The sequence below is a fragment of the Phlebotomus papatasi genome, chromosome 2, assembly GCF_024763615.1.
Source record: "Phlebotomus papatasi isolate M1 chromosome 2, Ppap_2.1, whole genome shotgun sequence".
Lineage (NCBI taxonomy): Eukaryota > Metazoa > Arthropoda > Insecta > Diptera > Psychodidae > Phlebotomus > Phlebotomus papatasi.
Window position 1 is genome coordinate 58,957,761 of NC_077223.1, and position 18,487 is coordinate 58,976,247.

Consider the following 18,487-nt stretch of genomic DNA (forward strand, 5'->3'; position numbering starts at 1 on the left):
GAGAACCTACGCTGGCTAAAGGCAAAGAGAATTTTTCTTGTGTTTTGGGAAATTATTCTAGACATTATCCTCCATATAATTTCATCCCTTCAGGATTTTGACGTTCGGGATCTTGGCTCCATCCCCGACATAATTATATGAAATTATACCTGATAATTTTCACAACAAATCATATTGGTATAAATCTGTGTTCCAAAGGGATTATGTGAGAAAAAATTATATTTTTTCAACATAGTAAAATAATTATTTTTATTTGAAAAAAAAACTTTTCGGTGGACAAGATTTATCAGAGTAGGTTCATTTAAAATCCAAGAAGCAAATATTTCTTGTTAGCTAATGATTTGAACTAGTCCATAGGATTTTTTTTAAAAATTAAATTTGAATTTTTGAGAGAATTTTATACATAAAAAAAACCATTTTAGACATATTTTACACCACGTTTCATATTGTAGAATAAGTTGTGATCAAGTCAACATAAAATCCTTCGTTCAATAACAAGTTTAACTCATCAGCAAACACAAAATATTTGTTTTTAATATCAGATAACACTATTCTTAAAAATTTTGTCCACCGAAAAGAAGTTTACTTAAAAAAAAACTCATGTCTCAATTGCTGCATTTTTAAAAATTTTAAATGAAAATTTCAGAAAATATTGTTTAAATTTTGTCCTTTTATATATCCAAGAGCTTGAATTAATTTATCTGTTATGCTGAAAAAAAATTTTAAAAAAATCTGTATTTTTAATCTTCTTGACCCACGTAACCCGTTAAAGCCTCTACACACTAGGAGCATTCTTTTTTTTTAAATGTTTTTTTTTTAAAGAAAATTTCCCCTATCAATCTAGGCAAAAACATCAAATTTTGATTAAATAGGACAATTTTTGACGAAAATTGATTCTAGTGTGTAGACGCCACATGAGTAAAAAAAGAAGAAAAAACACAAAACATTTTATTTTAATTTTTTTCAATATATTATGTTAAAAATAAATGTAATTCAAGTTCTTAAACATATAAAAGAACAACATTTAAACTTTATTTTCTAAAATTTTCATTTCAAAATTTAAAAAAAAAAGTTTAAATATTGCACTATTATTAGGGTAAGTGTACCAAATTTCGGCATAGTTGCATGCAAGCGCCAAAGTCTTATGTTTGAAATGTAATATTTTTAATGCAAATTGAATTTACTTGTTACTTTTTTATAAGGAGTGTTCCTTGGAACCTTGTAGGCAGTCTATCGTCTTTATTTTCTCTAAATACACATGGTGAATTTAGAGACACTTTACTTCAAATGAAGGTGGCCTATTTCGGCCACCTTCATTTTCACAGTTCCTTGCCCTTCTGGAATTCTTCCAATGTCTTTTTTAGATCATCTTGTTCGTCGAAGCGGCATTTTTTGTTATTTTTTGCATTGAATTACTTCTAGACTATGCAAAAACTAAAAATTCAATGAAATTCGAGGAACAAAAAATGTGGCCGAAATTACAAGCTGGCCGAAATTTGGCACACTTACCCTATCTATATGACTAAACGCTTGAGCTAAATAATTTTTGTTATTAATGTTAAAAACAACACCTAAAGTAATTATGTTTTTTTTTTAGTTTTTTGTCCCACGCGACCCCTTAAGATGTCTTTGAGATGAGATTCCGTACGCTCTCCTATTGAAATTTCTTCTTTCTTGCTTATATTAGAAAAAAAACATAAATAAATTCTTTCAGAAGCATGTGAGGTATGTCTGTTATTTAAAAACATGTAAAACCAAATTGAAATCATACACGTGGGTGATACTGACTAACAAAACTTCAACCATATAATTTTCTCTGAGGATAGTAGAAGTTAAAATATATAATATAATTTGAAATTTAGGGAATACATTGCATTCTTAGCTTTCTCTGTGGAATTTGAGCAATAAAAAGACAGTAAGGGAGACTGGGGTAGCATTAGTCAGAGGTAGAATTAGATAGTGGCATGGCCATAGTTTTTCTTTTAGAAAAACATATTAAGCAAACTATTATTTATTTAGAGAGTAAATTAATTCGCTCCTTATTTATTGAAATATTTATCAGAAAAAAATCATTTGTTGGCTAATTTTACCCTGGTCGTTCAAATCGTTCAAATAACAAGAAAAAGAACAATCTCAAAATTAATTACTATTTCTTTTGAACACGATAGTGAAATAAAATGTCATAAATTATCCCATATATGCCATATTTACCCTAGAACTTTGAAATTTTACAATTTTTTTTTGTAGAAAAGACTAATCGTTCTCGTTCATTCGTAACCCAAAATGCTTTGAAATATTGAAAACCATTAAGATTTAGCTAATCACAGAACGTAGTGATAAGATTAAAATATTTTATGATTACTAAATATTTCGTAATATGTAGTTAATCCCTAATTGCAAAGATAGAAGTGCTTAAAATTTATTTAATATTTATTTTTCAAAATGAATTTTGTAAATTATTCACAGCAACTCTTATCACTTTTATGTTATTTTTCGACAGACAAACAATATGGGTAATATATTTCACATTCCCTAAAAGTTAAATGTTGAAAGAATTTGGAGAAGGACAATGATGAAAGTGAGAGGAAATTTCGAAAGGAGAGATAGTAAGAAAGGTCATAAATTTCCATCGACTGGGAATTGTGCAATTATATATATATATATATATATGCTTGGTCAGACCCACCCGAAATACCCAAAAGCAACCACTTTTATTTTCACTTAAAATTCGCTAAATTGGGTATCATTTCACTTTCATCTCAGTTCCAATTCGTATTTCGTCGTAATTTTATAATTTGTTTTTACTACTTTTGTGCCCTAAAATGGCGTGACTGGGTCTGAATCTTGGTAGATTTTGAAAGGGGTTTTGCGACTCTTGGACTTGGGATTTTGAGAATGGTTGGCGAGATAAATTGTCAGTGGTTTTTTTTTCTCCTTTAAATGGGGAAAGGGCACATTGGGAAAAGAACACGGAAAGAGAGAAAGGTCATGCATTGGAAATGTGTAATTTATCAAGATGCCAGATCGATTATGAAATTGAAAGATGAGATATACTTGAAGTTTTGGGACTTTCCTTGCTGACTCTTCAGATTTATTTTAACTAAAACGTGTTGAGTCGATTCTGAGAGAAAGTCTTGTGGTGAGCTTTTTTTTTGTTTGTTATTTTGCCCAATGGGAAAGATGGTACGTCTCTAGTACACAAATTTTGCGCCAAAAATCATCCTCTTCATCAAAGTCAGAAAGACTTACACACATCATTCCCAAAAATCTTCGGCAATTAGCGCAATACAAAATTTGTAGTATATTACAGCTTCTCTCTCCTCTTTTCTCTTTCGATGTCACTCACGAGATCTTTTTCGTAAATCGTTTTTTTTTTGCTGCTTTGTCTCAAAGATGATTTTCATGTGGATTTTTTTAACACACATTTCTTCTTTCATCATCTTAGTGATCTTCTGTATGCCACACAAAATTCGACAAATTTCACTTTCTTCACCATCGTTAAAGTACTTTTTGTCTTGATGGATATGTTCATGAGGGCACAGTGTCTTACACGGAAAACAATGAGAAACAATTAAACATTCGCTTGTTAAGACTATTATTTTTTACTGACAAATTCTCAAATGCAATTTTTAAGACACGTTTTTCTCCAAAATCACAAAAGGAAAAACTTTTTTTTTTGACCAAGAAATTACTTCAAATATCCGCTAAAATTTTATATGCAAAATCTTTTTAATTGTTGGCAACAGCAAAAGTCCATTAAATTGATAAGTATCAATATATATGAAAAAAAGCTCTCTTTTTTTTAAACTCATGCCACTCTTCCATCACAAATTCTTCTGTGGTGTATTGGAAAAATTTATGCACAAGAAAAACAGTCAATCTCTTCCGGATGGAGTTTGTTGCTTGTATACTCTTCCAACTTCCAGATCAACTCAATATTGCATAATGTTTTGGAATATTTTTTTCACAAACATGAACATTTTCTCTCACAGTGGGAAAAACAATTCGCCACACGACTTCCATTTCAATATGAAAAAAAAGAGGGAAAACAATGGAAAATTTAGCATTTTCCCAAACAATGTGTAATGTTGATCATGTGAAAATGTGACGGAAGATGATGCAGAATCTACATTTTTACCAGATTTATTTTCTCGAGCTTCGTGTCAAGTTTTCTTTGCAAATTATCATTAGCTGAAAGAATTTTTAAAAATATTTATACAAGTTTGAGTAACTTTGAACTATACTAAATCAGGTATTATATACACAAGCTTAAGCTTGAGAAAAGCTTGGAGTTTTAAAAATTGAGAAATATAATTAAATTCTAGGGTAAAGTGATATAAGTTGGACATAGTGTTACAAGTTGGACAATTCGTCGGTACATGTTGGACCACTTTACATTATAATATAAGAGATAAATTATAAGACACAAAAATTAGAAGGATTAAATATGTCATGTATTATTATCTCTAAACTGATTTGAGATGCAGTCAGAAAATTTCGACACTATGGGCTTCCTTATCTGATTTCTAGTTTGGGCAACCTTTGCAGCTTCGTAATATTCTAGCTACATAAATGACGATTTTTTGTATTCATTCCCTAAAAAATATGTTTTTTCGGTTTTTCTTAAAATTGGCCCAAGCTTTTTTAATGATTTTCGGATATGTTTTAGAGATAGTCCAGGCGAACTTTTCACCCAAACATACCTATGACCAGAAAATTCGCCATTTTGAATTATTGAAGGTCAAAGTTTACCGTTTGCACTTTGCAAAGGTTTTCTGTTTACTATTTCATTACCTGTTCAGAACCATTTGGAACTGGTTCAGTTTTATCGGAAATTCCAAGACCTTTCCAAAAAGCCCAAACATGATACCGTTCAGATGAGAAATACGCTCCCTGTAGCATTTTTAACCTTTGACCTTGAAAAAGCATTATTAGGATTCAACGGTAATTTCGTTTAAGGACGAAATGTCTGCCTGAATGCTCTCTCACAATACAAAAAAAACGAAGTGGGGCAAACGAGGGGCATGTTAGCGATCTTTCCTAAGTCACTATCTTTTACCGTTTGGCCTCTAGACCTGGTGATAGCCGAACGGATAGACGGACAAAGAGCGTGATGACATTTCTCAGAAATCGTCTGAAACGGGAAGATTTGTTAAGCACTTGAAGGGTAATTTTTCACCCGATTTGGTTAAATTTAGATTTTTTGGAAAGGCATTGGAATTTCGCACCCGGTTGCATCGGACTTCATAGATAAAATACCGATTTTTTTTAATCTCAAATACTTTTATAGTTTATGAATAAACTTGATCTCTAGTAGACCACTACGCACCAAAAGATCATGCGAAAAACTAATTCACGGTGAGCTCTATCTTGTGAGTTCGAGCATTCTGCAAAGCTGGGACGCTTTACCATCTCTTTTTAAAAGAAACTAGACCTTATCATGATATAATTATACTTTACAAACCTATTGTAAAAGAAATTAACAATATTCTAAGGTTAAGTCCCATTTAAATACAGGAGAAATAAACTCGATTTCAAAGGTTCTCGATTTTTCTCTATTGGACTTCAACTGCAAATGAGACTTCTTCAGATGTTTTTGTTTTGCTTAAGTCAAATAGAACATTAAGCCTAAATATGTCCATGGTATGTGTGATTGTTTAATTACCAATTCAGTGTGTTTTGAGCAATTGTCATCTAATTTTCTTGGATTTCAAACAGAATTTCCCATATTTCACTTCAAATTTGTGGCTGGTCATTTTTGCAATAAGTTATGCTTAAGGGCAGAATCACATTGACAGTAAAATGCTCACCGTCACCGTCAAAGCCCTCACCGTATTTCGTTAATTTACGCATTTTCATTGTAATTCTTACGCAATTTCTAAATTACCGTGTTACGTTATCTCATACCCGGTGACACTAGGTGAAAATAATATAAGAAAACTGAAGAAATAAAACGAAAATGCGATAAACGGTGAGCAAAAAAACTGTAGCAAAAAATCCTACAATTTTTTTTGTTCACCGTTAATCGCATTTTCGTATAATTTCTTCAATTTTCTTATACTATTTTCACCTAGTGCCATCGAGTATGAGATAAGGCAATACAGTAATTGAGAATTTGCTTAAGAATTGCAATGAAAATGCGTAAATCAACGAAATACGGTGAGGCTACGGCGACCATTTTACTGTCAATGTGATTCTGCCCTAAAACATGTTCTGGAAAACCCATAAGAGGTGGTTAAGAAAACCAATGAACACCTAATTGACGGTCTGCATTGTCAGTAAAAATTAATTTTCCAAGTGTCACAAAAATATCCCGTAGAAAAACTGCAAAAGAGTGATTTAAAATGCATGACACATCCTACAAGCAATTACAACAAGTAGATGAATGCTCCATCTAAATACTGATGTAAAAAATCCTTGTATCAGGTTGTAACGCTTGCAATACAGAGTGAAAGAGTGGACAAATTTTATACATAGCTGAGCAAATTGAGGCGACTTTGTAAAATTGATTTCCAGGAATTTTGAGAAGTGAGATTACGAACCTAATAGGTAAAAGTTTGTTTTTTATATAGCGATATAATTCATTCGGCTTGTATGGCATTTAGAATTGGACTTTATTTTCCGTACAAACACTGAGAAAAAGGGGGTGCGATTAACTTTTTTCCTCATAACTTTAACACTTTTTGGGTGTAAAAATATATCAACATTTTTTAATGTTAATTTAACACCTTTTTAAGGGTAAAATTAGCATGAAAAAGGGTAACTTTAACCCCTAATACACCTAAAAAGCATAATATTTACACCGATTTCGGATCAATACTGCAGGGTAAAATAAACATTTCCGGAATGTTATTTTAACTTTTTCGGATTTCTCTCAGTGAAGCTACAAAGCTACACATTCCACCACCTTCCAACTATTTTAACAAATGAACGTAGCTTTATTTCCGTTGTAAAGTTTACACAGTATAAAATTAACAAATGATTACACGGTTGTGTACAGATAAATTGTTTAGATATTGCATAAATGTGTAGTAGAACACAAAAATATACATTTATGCAAATTTACAACGAAAAACATGTTAAAAAAGATAACAATTTTTTACTGTATATGACAATAATTAATTAATATTTATATTTTAAACATTAATCTTATGTAACTCATAATTTTATCCATAAAATACGTTATTCCCACTATGTTTTCTAATTGGTAGGACCTTTGAGTGCTTTCAAGTATTACCAATTAGAGAAAATAATAGAAGAAAGTACAACTTCCTTCTATCTTTATGAAGAAATTGCTTCAAACACTAAGAAGCTGATCTGTACAAAATTATAACCAAATATTTCAGAGCTATGAAGTAAAACATAATTACAAACATTTTCAATGTAATTCTCAAAGAATTGAAATTCAAGTCTCAATCTAAACCCCAATGAATCATTCAATTTGCAGAATATACACAAAAATGTGTGTTTATGATACCCTCAAATACAATCTACCCCTAAGAACTGTTCCAAATTGTTATACATAATTTTAAAGGGTTCCGAATTGATAATGTTACCTGACCTTAACAATCCATTTTACAACATAATTTATTTTTCAATTTACAAGACATAAAATAGGAAAGAGCTAGGACATTTGTGTTACTTAAGTCTTTTCCACTTCATATCAATTTCCAGCAAGAATAAGAACTCTATTCCAGTTGAACGATATTTGGTTGGCATGTCTTATTTTTTGACTTTTTTAAAAATACTTATATTAATTTCAAAATACTAATTTCTTTTGTAGGAAAGTTACTATATTTTATTATCACGAATATCTGAAATACTTTACTCTTTCCTATATCACTCTTTTTAGAATGCAAGTAACAATAATTAAAACTCTCAATAAATAACCTAAATGTTTTACAACAAAAAAACCTAAATAATATTCTAGCAACAAGAATTACTGTTTCTGTAGGAAAACAATTACTATAATTTTTAGATCAAATAAACATTTCAAAAAATCATTTTACCAAAGAATTATATGTTTAAACTGGTGCAATAAAAAGAATATAACATCTATTTTGGAACTCAAGATATTAGGGGAGACCGGGGAGGTTTGGGACAGGGGTAGTGTGGGACAAGGCGATTTTTTCAACTAATTTTTGAAATAAATGAAATTTAACCATTACTGTATCGTAGGCAATATTAAGATGTATCTTGACTAAAAGAATGGATATCCTCAGTTTTATTGTTTTAATTCTATGAACACTTTTTTAAAAATTGATAAAAATCGTATATTTTGACGTCTCAGTTTTCCTCTTTGTATTTTATATCAGCGATATATAATCAAAACTTTTTTCTCTCATTAGGTAGCAGTGTAATCTAGGAACATATTTTTATAAAAGTTTCAGAGATTATACGCTCTTTTTTTTTTACATAAAGGTTTTAAATACCAAAACTACACGTGGGGATGTTTGGGACACCTGAAAGGGGATGAATGGGACGTTGATTTTCGACAAGATTGTAGGTGGTATGCAATTGTTTATTGTCAAAATGAAGAGTAATGCCCAGTTTCTAATGAAAATCTCCCTCTTGTGCACACTTTACTAGTGGAGCAGATTTCTCTAATTACAGGGACAATTAAACCATCATTGTCTAGGGAATCAATAATTCCTTCTCGTAGGATATTCGATCTTTTCCCAATCTAGTTAAAAACTATTTTTTTCGAAAATTTCTCGAATAAGTTCTCCAGAAAAGGCAAGGCGAGAGCTAATTCAGAGAAATAATGAGAAAACAAGTACAATGCAGTTGTCGTAAAATCAAACAGGAATCCGCCAATGAGTTAAAAACTAAGAGTTGCAAGAAAATCTACTCGCCTGAGGAATTTGATGATCATGATTGCAATATTTTTAGAACAAAAAAAAAGCAAAGAAAGGTAGATGGAAAATAAGAAGAAAATACTTTAAATAATTGATTAACAATAAATGACTCTACTGTACAAACAAAATTGATATTAATTTCTAAGTATGAAATTAAAGATGAAACATTTTTATTTCTATCAGAAATATTTTTAATCTGGTATTTAAAATTAATTAACGTGTTCCAGTAATACAAATTATGCGAGAAAAAACGCGTCCCAAACATCCTCTTTTGCGTCCCATACTGCCCCACATCGGGGAGGTTTGGGACAAAGCGTCAAGTAAAATGTTTTATCTTCTCCAAGAAAACTCATTTGTTTTCCAAGTTCTATCGAGTACTTTTTATAAAGTCAATACCCATAAGTATCCTATAGACCGCATAAAATTGTAATACACTATCGTGGTTTTTTGGAATAGTGTCTCAAAGTCAAAACATGAAAAAGTGTCCCAAACCTCCCCGGTCTCCCCTATATTTTAAATTGAAATTTTAATATTTCCATGTATTTTGACACATGTGCACGATGTTTCAACGCGTCTGGTTATGGTTTAATGAAAATTACTACCAATAGACTCTCAAATTGAAATAAATTATATATATGAAGGGGAGGTTACTGAAGATCGTAAGTTGATATCTAATACCGCTTGGCCTATATCCCATTTATTATTATAAAAGCGATTTGCTCACTCTTTGAATTTGGTCAATTAAAAATAAAAGAATTTATGTATAACTGGAATAATATTGATTTTTCCAGAATAATCAGTTAAATGACAAATACTCAGAAAATTCACAGAAATGTGCAAATTTATGTATAAAATTTTCTTAAAAAAAGGTTCGAAAGAAAAATAATTTCTCTTTCTTTCCCTTTTGCATATAAGTGTTTTGTTTTTAAAGTTAGTTATTGATCTGAACTTTTTTTGTGAAAAATGTTTTGGTACTGTCATGTGCTAAATTTTGGAACATTAATTTTTATTCTCCTACTTAATAGCTTCGTGACAATGTAAAATTTCAAGAAAATTTTATATTGAATGATAGAAGAATGATTTCGATACAACATAGTCATTAATTTTTTAATTTAGTATTAATTTAGTTATCAATAAATTTATTTTGAGACATATCACGCCATTGCACGACAATTTTTTCGCTTAAAAAAAAGAGCTCTTTTCTCATATGTGACCTTAGCTTAGACCAAACACGACTTTTTAATCGTCTTCTCTGCCCAATTTCATCATCTGAAATGGCTGGAAAGTGAAAACAAAGCCCCAAAAATTGTCTGATGCCGTTTTTTTTTGCTGCCAACAACTACTTCCCCTTTTTCACGCAGACTCTTTTATTGAATTTGGCAATTGAGATATATCTTTCTCTGTTTATGATCTTTCCCTCATGCACTGTGTCCAAATGGTCTTTTCACGCGGAATTGATTTTGGCGCGAGATTAAACTCTATTTTTCACTATATATCGCTCTATGGCCTTTTTTGCGTGTGGACAGAAAAAAAATGGCAGAGTAACGACTAGAAGAGATGTCAAAAGGTCAATTGTTGTTTGTCGCTGATTTTAGCAACAGTAAAATCTTATGAAATTCCTTCGTTACATTTCCCCAAAATGTCGCTCAAAATTTTAAGAGAGTGAAAAACATGTACATATATATACATAAATATGACTTTATCACATTAAATTAATGTTGTTTTTTTTGTTCACCTTCTCATGATTAATCTTTCCGCATGTGTCACTTTTGGTCTCGAAGAAAGCGAGAGTTTGTGATGGCTTTTGCCACAGTGAAAGAGACAAAATTGCCCAATGATACAAAGTGTAAGTGGAATGGAACGAAATGGTCTTCTATGGTCGAGGCAATATCCATTGGCTATAAGGTCTTATGCAATAGCTCTGCAGGAGCATCTGAAAATGCGTCTTAATTTTCACCCAAGTATTTCTACAGCAATCAAACACTTTTATACTACATTGGGAATATGAGTAATTTTACACAGATGGATAATAATGAGAATAAGTGTACAAAACTTAAATAGAAAATAATGGTATTTTTTATTTATTATTTCCTGTAATTAATCCTACTGCGATTGCCCTAAAACTCTTAGTTAGACCCATAATTTATGAAAGATAATTATTATATGGTGTCAAGGGGTAAATAAATGTGGCTTAGTCGATCATAAATGATCAGATCATTTAAATAACGCCGATCAGCCGATCACAATGAATTATCGCTGTCAATTAGCCGTTTACAGTGACAGATCGACGGGATTAATCCATCACATTGACTTATCGCCGCCAATCAACGATTTCCACGACTTCTCGGTGTCGGTGCGTTCGACGATTCACGCAGATCATCCGATTTTCCACTCGCAGTTCATTCATTAACAGCATTAGCAGTATACTTATTGACTCCCCAATAATGTGCAATTACATTGATTACGTTTAAAAACACCAAGTTGGACTACCAAAAAATTACCAACCAAACAATGCAGTAAGTTTTGCTATCTCTTTTTACTTTAAGTTCGAGCTATCTCGATAAATATTAAATTTCTGAGAATTTTAATCAAAACATATTTGTTAGTCTAAATATACCTACGTCTAAATATATTTTAGTACAAGATGAAATATCAGAAGAAAATAATAGGGAAATCAAATTACTGATTGAAAACCATATAGGGAAAGTGTGCCAAATTTCGGTTAGCTTCTAATTTCGGCCACTTTGAGTGTAAATTGGGCCATGCAAATAAATTAATTTAAATTATGTATGTTATCTTCAAATAGGGTAAAGGCTCATAATTTGGGACAGTCTGCTTATAAGCATAGATGTTCCAAGTTTGAAGTGCGATATTTTCAATACTAATTGACTTTTTTGTTACTCTCTTTTCAGAAGGGTTGTTTAGAAACTTGGCAATGGTTTATAGTCTTTGTTTTTACTAAAATTAGCCTTAACACGTTTAAAAATGAATTGATATGTAGAGGTGAATTTGACTCTTATTTTGAACAACTTGGTTATTAATTTAGACAACTTTGCTGTAAATTTGGACAGCTAATCCGCCTCAATAGGATGCCTATTGTTCTCCATTTCAAGAACCAATCTTACCAAGTAATCTTCCTGTTCATGTAAAGGAAACGTAGAATGTCACAAGAAGCCCGGAAACTTTCCATATCATTCATTAAAGTGAGTTGACTTCGATACTCCAAGTACGTGCGGATTCGCTGATTCCCTGGACTTTCCGGGAACTTTTCAAGGCATTTCTCGCTACATCTCGTTCGTAGAGATGATGCTCCTTTGTTACTCCAGGCATTTGTCCAACCTAGTCATCACAAAAGCTAAAACTTCACGAAATTTCGTGAGAAAAACACCTGTCCAAAATAAGGAGTATCACCTCACTGGTAAATGTCTTAAAAAATTTCCCATTTCTCGCACGAAAAATATAATTCACAAGGCAAATCTCACTTCAGATCAAATGTACAAATCACTACCAACGTGAATCAACACAATATTCAATAATATCACTCAAAAAAAAGCGACGAAACATTGTTAGTACTTCACCACAGCTAAATAAGACTGAAGTAAACAAGAAGTAAAAATAAATTTTAATCAATTTATTTTTAGTGTCCAATTTTATCCTCAAAGTGTCCAAAATAAGAAACTGGACAAAATTATGAGCCTTTCCCCTAGTCAATCAATTCATTTTGCTTTTAAATATTTATTCATTTTAGGATGTATTAACACAAATACCGTTAAATTTTAGGTATAATTTGAATTTAAATTGCGTTGTAAAAACTCAGTGTAGAAAGAGTCTTACAAAAAATGTGACAGATCGATTGTGTTTCTAGTAGTCTTACGATTTATGGTGAAGTGCAGGAGGTTTTCTTTCAGCGTTTTTGTTTATTGTTTCTGTTTATGTTAACTGTTTCTGTTTATGTTAATAGTGAATCAATCTCTAAATTTCGGGTAAAATTTCCTAGATGGATCCTGTATTTCGCGTAAAAAAGTAGATAATTTGTGAGCGTCTCTCCGGTGAGGTAGTGTTGCCTATTCCGTCAACATCTTTTGCTTTCCTAAATTTCTTATTCATTTTGTGTTTTTTTTTTCAATTTCTGAGTTCTACAATGTCCAGGGAAAAAAACCATCGCTTCTATGAAAAAGATGATGTGGAAAAGGCATTGAAAGAGTTCAGAAAGGGCAAAATGCTACGGGAATCTGCGCGTAAATTTTAGATGCTACTCTTCAGATCTTCAGGACAAAGTAGGGGAAAGTGGTCTGCCTTGAATGCGGCAGCCTTTGAATATTGTAATTTTTTCATTTTTCTTTAAAGCATAAATTTTTTTCTATTAACTATTAGATAGCTATTCATAATCCTCACAAGTCATAAAAAAATGCAGACCCTAGCTCTTATTTTCTAGGTGCTAGGGCAAAAAAACCAAACTGAGCTCTAAACTGTAATTTTGATGTTCCACAATTCATGTGTTTTTTCATAATCAAAATAATTTTTCGAACAAATCTTCTATTGTGAATCATAGAAGGTTATTCTTGGATGGTATTTCTCCAAATACATTTTGATTCAGATGAGACAATTTTTGTGGGTGATAAAAGTTTGCAAATATTGCTCTGCGGCAGCCTTTGAATCTTAATGTTGTGTGCCTTTGAATCCTCTCTTTCCATGTATTGAAACATCTGACAGCTTCCTGTCCGGGAGCAGAATAGAACTCCTACTTTGGTCTGACGAATGTCATACAAATACTTATAACATGCTATCTTGCTCCGGCCAGGATGTTTCAAACTGACAATTGTCAACTTCAATTGCGTTTTATTACAAATTTTCAAGTGAAAAACAGTGCTTCAGAAAAATGTAAAAAATGTTGTTGTATAATGACTTTTGACTACAGTGATTGTTTTATTGAGTGCATTAGGGTTCATGCTAATCAATTATGGGCCGTTTAATGCTAGAGCCCTAATATTCTCAGTGAAAAATTAAGATTCAAAGGCTGCCCAACCACATTCAAAGGCAGACCATGCAGGCTGCCTTTGAATATATCGACATCACATTTTCAAGTTCCTCACCAGGAAAAACTGAGGACTTGCGAGTCCTGAATGGGGTAAGCATAGAAGCTTAATGAACAAGAGAATTTTTTGGTGTAGTGCAAAGTAAAACTCCTTTTGTAGTTTACTCTGAAAAAAATCTCAAATTTTGAACATCATTTTACGTTCAAAGGCAGACCACTTTCCCCTACACAGAAGATCTCAGGGTTTGTGGATCATATAAACGTATTAAACTAAATATTAAACTCGTTCCGTTTGACGTTTTGAAATTTTCTATCCGTTGTGTCACAAAAAGTGGTCAGAAAAAAGGTGGCCGGAATTTCACTCAAAGTGGCCGGAATACTACCCAATGCAATGCTCATATTTTTATTAATTTTTCAATATTTTAGGAAGTGATTTAAAGAAAACAAAGATGATAAACTAGTTTTCAAGGTTCCACACAACCCTCCCGAAAAGGAAGTAACAAAAAATATCAATATGAATTAAAAATATTGCATTTCAAACTTAGGACTTCGGTATACTTATATGACTTATATGCACCTATGCCGAAATTTGGCACACTTACCCTATTTTGATATATCGTAGATGTAAAAATATTGTACCCTTCCTTTTTGTAAGCTTTTCTTTTATTGTAAAACACAAGGATAATCCACTTAAAGATTGTCTATAAAGATTGTTAGAATTAAAGAAAAGCTTAGGAAAAGCAGAGGTACAAAGTTACCTGTATCTACAGTATGAAGTTTTCTTCAACGTAATGCATCAACTAAACTTAACTACAATTTTTATAATTTATTTAAGGAATTGTAAAAAAAAGATGGGGCAATGTTATACATTTTCCCTGCAAAAAAATTGCTTTATGTACAACAACTATTTTCAAACTAACTACACAACGATTATTTTTTAGTTGAGGACTGATTATCTTGAAATAAGTAGCACAAATCTTAAGTAACTATGCATTTTTTTTAAAGTGCATTTCATTAAAACTGCTGCCTGGCTCAACCCTAACTTCAAACCTATAAATCATATTTTTCCCATAGAAAATTTACGAGAATGAAAAAAAATGAAAAGAAATGCAATTGATAGTGTTGAGGTCTTGCGTAACTGAAAGAGAAAGATTGTAGCAGTTTTTTTTTTATTTCGCGCCAAAATGCGGGGTGAAGGAAGAAATGCATGAAAGAGGTGAAAGAAAAAATTTACACATAGCATTCCAAAAAGTGTATACCTTCTCCTTTAACCCACTTTGAAAAATATATAAATAATAATAATCTGAGTGTATGAGAATGATGGTTCAAAACAAGCCCAATATAGTTGCATGTCTCACGTGGAGAATGCCTTATTTCTTTTGCTTGAAACTCTTTTTTTTTAAGAAAGAAGGAATATAAGACAACATTACCATCTCACTCTATCCACGAGCATTATGTGGAAACTTGGAAATCCAAATCCACTTCCTGGAGTTATGAGAATCGCGTGAATAATGCAAGAAGTCTCTCAGTGGTCTGTTGCCCAAGTCACTGAGGTATAAAAGTGTGCTGAGTTGATATGTGGTTGCGGATTGATAAAACAACATACTAACTCAGAGTCTCACAGTCACAACAAACATCTCTTCTTCTGGGGTCTATCAATTTCACCCAAAAAATGCCTCAAATAGGTATCCATTTCTTCAATTGATTTACCCCATTCATATCGGAATACAATCACTTATCTCAAAACCTTCTTATCAAACCGCTTTCTTGGCACTTTTATTGGAAACTGATAAAGTGGAATGACCGAAATTTGATCTTTTCTGGTTGGGTTTATCTCCCAGTTTCGCTCAAAAATAGTCAACATTTTTCACACAGGGGGAGATAGCGCTTTGAGAAAGGGGACACTTCTCTTATACTCGTATAAATGTTCAGTGCAATAGCCTGAAGAAGTTAGCCCTTAAAGAACTGCAATGAATCTGGAAAAATGGGTGAAATGGTTGAAACACTCAAATATAGCCTTGTCGTGTTTGTTTAAAATTAAAGTAAAGACTTATTCAATTATTTTATTCGACTTATGTCCAGCGCACAATAACTTTTGTTTAGTAAACATGTTTTTGACATTTCAATAAGAGTGACTGAGATGTAGATCTAGTCATCTCGCTCACTCCCACAGTCAATTTTGAAAACATATATACAAACAAAAGATATTGTGCGTTGGGCATTATGCCCAACGCACAATTTCAATGAGAGTGAGTGAGATCTAGATCTAGTCATCTCACTCTCTCTCTCATAGGAAATTTTGAAAACATGTTTACAAACAAAAGTTATTATGAGCTGAGCATTATGACTAGCGCACAATAACTTTTGTTTGTAAACATGTTTTCAAAATTTCCCATGAGCATGACCGAGATGACTAGATCTAGATCTCACTCACTCTCTTTGAAATTCCAAATATATGTTTACTAAACAAAAGTTATTGTGCGTTGGACGTTAGAATCTCAGTTCGATGTTTACAAACATAGTCCTTAAATTTACCGAAATATTTTTAAACAAGAAATTCGCGGATTAGGTCAATAAAATCGTAAAATATTGCTATTATTCTCCTTTTCTTGACAATTTGCAGTTATGGCTTCTATAAATGCCATATCAGAATTATAAGAACCTTTTCTTAATTTTTTTCAATAATTTTAGCACAGAATAGTTCTGTTCGTAAAGAAAAAGCCACTGCAAAGTTAAGCCAAAACTAATCGAAGACTAGTCAGAAGTCTAAAATGCAAATTCGCATATTCGTCATTTTAGCGCCAGCTGTTTGTTCTTTCATTTCAAATTTTCGGTACTCTTGACACTTTAATGTGTATTCTGTTCTTAAGCACAGTTAAAAACAGTGCGTAAAAGTTTGCCGCAAAAAGTGATTTTTGTGTCATTTTTTTTTAATTTAAGGATGACAAAGGGTTTGAATTTAATTTTCATTAAAATAATGTCCCTTGCACGAACTTTTATTCACTTTTGCGCAACTCGTTGGTTTAAATTTTCGAACGTCCAACGGATCTTTAGGTAAGTTCTCTCTGATATACCTTTGGATTGGTAAGGAATAAACCTCCACTCAAGAGTTCTCAAATCAGGAGGATTTACTGAACGTAAAGAATAAAAATATTTCAAAAAATCATTTTTATGCAACTTAGGCTTAATTATATATTTATGAAATATAATTGAATTATATGTTTACAAACTTAAAATAATAAATTTGATATAAACGATGTGAGTACTCCTTTAAAAGATTAAAAAGTTCGATGGAAGTCAAAGCTTATCAGTTTAAGTACAGACTGTCAAACTATAACATTTGATTTGACAATATTGACAACTATTTGATGTTTGATATAATTTTTTTAAGTTAACAATTCAAATCCTTGTATAATGCGGTATAATGGCAATGTTATTCAAAAAAATTTAAAACTTGCAACAACAAAAAATAAGATTTGAATCAATACTGATTAGGATGATGTAGACTAAAAAGTGGAAAGTCGAAAATTCATTATTTTGGAAGGTACACAAGATTATTCTAAAATTGAGCATTTTAAAGAATTCTATCCATGAATATGTAAATGGAAAAAATTAAATATTTCTGTCCTAATAAAATACATTCTTTACAAGATTATATAAATTTTGGTTAACCTTATTATTTTTTTATAGATTACAGTTAGTATTTCCATAATAATTTGGATATGCTTAATTTGTGTATTTTAGAATTTACCGAATAATTTTCTCATCTGAATATTTTTTAGTGATGATAACTAGGAGAGGCTAGGGCAGTTGTAAACATAAGATAATTGTAAACAATGAATTTTTTTTCTATACTACTTGGACTTAATGTCAGACATTTCTTCAATGGACAAGGATCTCTTTAGTATCTTTAGTATCTATGAATTCATATAGGTCTCGTACTCTGAAGTCTAGTATCCAATTTTAAAAAATAACAGTATTTACAACTACCCCGAGTTTACTACTTCCCGCGGTTTCCCCTATTCGGGGTAAAAGTTGACAGATGGCATGGGGCAAAATGTGACAAATATTTGAAGTGTGAGCTCAGCAATCCGACTTAAAAATCACACTTCTCATAATAATTGGGATAACTGGGTATACGACATATTTATATAGGTTTAAATTTTCTATAAAAATTTGTCAATTTAATATTTCTTACTTTCACAAGAGTCCGTAATAAAACAAATCAAGATGTTACAAATTACCCCATTACTTTCAAAATTTGTCGCAACATATTTGAGAATTTCAACAAAATCAAGTTTTACAAAACGACTTAAATGGTGCATTTCCTTTGGAATAAAAAAAATAGTCTTTAACAAAATCGTAGGGCGGTAAGTTTCATGCCTACAAAAATGTTCTAATTAGAAATTTGCTAAATATTCTAAGAGCTTGTAAAAATAATCTGTTTTGGTACATTTTGTTCCATATTTTCCTAACAATTCCATTTTGTTAATAAATTCAAAATCAATATACAGCATATTAGTATATTTAAAAAAAAATCTTCAACCCTATCAGAAATCTGGTATAGTTCATTAGAAAAAAAAACTTCCAATTG

At 31.4% G+C, this 18,487-nt stretch overlaps 1 protein-coding gene across 10 annotated transcripts in view; it reads right to left on the reverse strand.

Annotated features, from left to right (window-relative positions):
* LOC129801913 (thyrotroph embryonic factor) overlaps nucleotides 1-18,487 on the reverse strand; it is a 135,582-nt gene that overhangs the window by 38,333 nt on the left and 78,762 nt on the right. The gene's annotated exons all lie outside the window — the stretch shown is intronic.